We start from the raw sequence: 3,953 nt of genomic DNA, 5'->3' as shown, positions 1-3,953 counted from the left end.
CATCCTACGGAGGCAGTCTCGTTTAATTCTGGGTTTAGGACACTCCATATACTGCATCCTTCAGAGGACGCAGCCTTCAATATGAGACATGTCTACAGTGTCTATTGTTTTACCTTCATGCAGTCTAATCTTCAGCACAACCACCACAAACATGTCATTGTAACAGAAACTCTTTTAAATGTCAAACATAACTGCATTAAACACTAACAGGTCTTTCCCTTCACTAAAACACTTAATTTTATGCTCCTTATCCAGTCCTATGCAAAGTATGCTGGTAACTAGAAATCTACTGCCCAATTTCCAAAGTTTATAACTTAAAAAAATTATGACAATCAATTAAGCAGAAATTTGAGTTTTCATTACACACAATATGAAGTTAATGTAATGATCAACATTATTATCCCAACAGAACTCATCTAAATAGTGTTGGCTACTTAAACGTTTTAATTAAATGAATACATTCGAATTTTTAACTTGCAGAGCAGGTCTGTTTCCTGGTGGACCAATAACGAACACAACACGTCTTCAGGAAATCCTGTGGAATTCAACCAATGAAATGACTTTGAACAGCTGCATTCCAAATCTATTTTGAATAATAGATTAGCCTACTATAGCACCAGTAGTCTCTACAAGCATTATGATTATGAGCTCCAGTAGTATCTACAAGCTTAACACTTTTTAGGCATATGGAAAATTAGTCTGCTTTGCATTCATGCAATATAATGCTGTCAAATCTGAGAAGGGAGCCCAAAAATTCCACAACATTCCTGTATGAATAATGAACATATTTCATGGGCTGGGATTATGCTAATTCTGAATGAGCCCGCACCAGAGCCGAAATTCCCACGGACCGCGATTTCAACAGAGGGGGGTCTTTAAACCGTCGTGTCATAATGCGGTCCTGGCAAACACGCATTATCAGGCTCAACCATTCCACATTTTTGTTCAAGTTATTATAAGAATAAAATGGTCAAACAAATGTTTTTCCCTTTAATTTGCATGAAATAATAAATTGAACAATGACTGCAAGCCAACATTCAGTCATAAACATCTATAACAGCTTATTTGTGAAATGCACATTCAACCCTTTTACTCAATTTATAATAGTGTTTTATTGTTTATTTTATTTTGTTTATTCAAAACAAAAATGCACAAATAAAGGCCTCAGGGCTAAGTTCACACTGAACACTGTTTTTGCTTTGAAAACTCGAGATGCAGTTAGTGGAATAGTGATCCCTTCAGGTACTCGCATGCTATTTAGATGCATTGATAAAGATCATTCTCCTAATTCAGCGTCTCTTGATGTTACTAAATCTTATGTTGGTAAAATTTGTTTTTCATTAAATCCTAAGAGTAATAATAGAGCTATTCGTACCCTTTTCCAAAGAGAAACTGTAACTGTACCTTATGTTTTGTCTCATTGGATCTCTTTATTAAATGGAAAATTGATTTCCTGGAGAAAAGTGTGGTTGTTACTGCAGAAATATCATCTTAGTTAAGATTAAAGAAGTTTCTTATAAGCTTATTTACAGATTTTATCCAGCAAATCACTATTTACAAAAATTTTAAACAGGAATAAATTTTTTTTTTTTTTTAAATAATTTGTTTATTTATTTATTTTTATTTTTTGTAATAAATACGAAGAAGCTGCCTTTGCACTTATTTTGGCACCGTACATGCTAAGTTACACTATGGTGTAAGCAGTGGTGTAGTCTACATGATACGCAGGTATACGCCGTATACCCACTAGGAAAGGTCAAGGATTTCCGTATACCCACTTAAAAAAGCACGAGGATACATAACAACAACGTTTTGTGACATAACTTTCACACGGTCCATTCGCGATCAATCCGTGAGTTATAGCGTTCCTTTGGTCCCCCTCACAGTGGCGTAGCGCAGAATCGCGGGGCGATTTGTCACTGTTACGTCGCAATATTGGAAATATTTCTGTTTTAAACCATGAATGCTGATATTAAGCAGCGTGCAAACTTTGCGCACGAGTTATGCTGGTGAACGTCTTAACCTTCAATTATACAAAATGAAAGTAAAAAAGTAAAAATTTACGGTGCATATTCTCTCAGAGATGACAAGAGACGAATCTACTTAAACATATGGGGGAAGTCGTGGCCTAATGGTTAGAGAGTCGGACTCGTAACCCAAAGGTTGCGGGTTCGAGTCTCGTACCGGCAGGGGGAGATTATAAGAAGGCAAGCAGAAAGATTAAACAAGGGTACTGTAGCGGTCCCATGGTATTAAAGGGAAATACAATAGTACATATACAATAGTACATATATATATATATATATACACTGAACAAAACTACAAACGCAACACCTGTTCCCGCCCCCACCCCTCACGAGCCAACCCAAAGATCCAAGACCCCCTCCATGCACACAAAAGGCCCACCTCTCCCAAACACTGTTCACAAATATTTCCAAATCTGTGCCAGTGAGCACCTCTCCCCCGCCGAGACAATCCATCCACCCCACAGACGCGGCACATCAAGATGCCGACCAGACAGCACGACCACTGCACAGGTGTGCCCCAGGCTGGCCACAACAAAAGGCCACTCCAAAATGCGCAGCCTTACTGTATTGGGGGGTACGGGGGGGTCCGAAAACCAGTCAGTATCTGGTGTGACCACCATTTGCCTCACGCAGTGCAACACATCTCCTTCGCATAGAGTTGATCAAGTTGTTGATTGTGGCCTGTGGAATGTTGGTCCACTCCTCTTCAATGGCTGTGCGAAGTTGCTGGATATTGGCAGGAACTGGAACACACTGTCTTATACGACGATCCAGAGCATCCCAAACATGCTCAATGGGTGACATGTCCGGTGAGTATGCTGGCCATGCAAGAACTGGGATGTTTTCAGCTTCCAGGAATTGTGTACAGATCCTTGCAAATGGTCGTGGATGAATGGCACAACAATGGGCCTCAGGATCTCGTCACGGTATCTCTGTGCATTCAAAATGCCATCAATAAAATGCACCTGTGTTCGTTGTCCATAACATACGCCTGCCCATACCATAAACCCACCGCCACCATGGGCCACTCGATCCACAACGTTGACATCAGCAAACCGCTCACCCACACAATGCCATACACGCTGTCTGCCATCTGCCCTGTACAGTGAATACATATGCTGAAAACAGCATAAAACTGTCTTGAATTATTCCCTTAATATTTCTCTTTAGATACTGTGTGTGTGTCTGTGTACAGCAGTAAACTGAATACAATGTTTATCTCTCCTTGTTCCAGATGATGAGAGAGATGAGAACTCCTGGCCAGCCTTGTGGACTGAAAGTCAGGCTAGGGAATTTAAAAACAGGCACTCTTAAATGTGCATTGAAAATTGCCAGCTGATAAAACCTGGACCATATTCATATAACATCTAAGGATAAATGTAGCTCTTAACTGGCTGAGTTCAACAGTAGAAAATCAGTCCAGTCTCCCCAGCTGTAAATGTCATTGGCTGTTAAAGTCTTGTGTTGCTTATAATAAATTAATAAATAATAATGTAATAATAATACGTTTCATTTATATAGCGCCTTTAAAACACCCAAGGACACTTTACGTAAGGTAAATAACAGATAGTATACAACATATAAACAGCCAAACAGCAGACAGAGGTGAAATAATATGCAATATATTATATATAGATTAATATTTAATCCAGACACGACGTAATAAACGCGGTGCATATGGAAGACTAGAGGTGATTGTAACCCTCATGGAAATGGCAGAAGTCTGCCGGGTAAACACGGGTTCTGAGGCTATACCGTGGACTTTACACGTATGGGAACCACTTAGGCCTCTACATATGGAACCCAGCCCTCTAGTGAGGGCCTGGCGCCGGACATTCCGCCACGTCTGGCTGCCGAGGGGACAGAGGAGCTCGACAGGGCCTACAGTACGGACACTCTGGAGCAGTTTTAGCAAGCCGACACTAA

Source organism: Sinocyclocheilus rhinocerous, unplaced genomic scaffold (assembly GCF_001515625.1).
Source record: "Sinocyclocheilus rhinocerous isolate Xijiao unplaced genomic scaffold, SAMN03320098_v1.1 scaffold2993, whole genome shotgun sequence".
NCBI lineage: Eukaryota > Metazoa > Chordata > Actinopteri > Cypriniformes > Cyprinidae > Sinocyclocheilus > Sinocyclocheilus rhinocerous.
Note: the sequence above shows the minus strand (reverse complement) of the source record.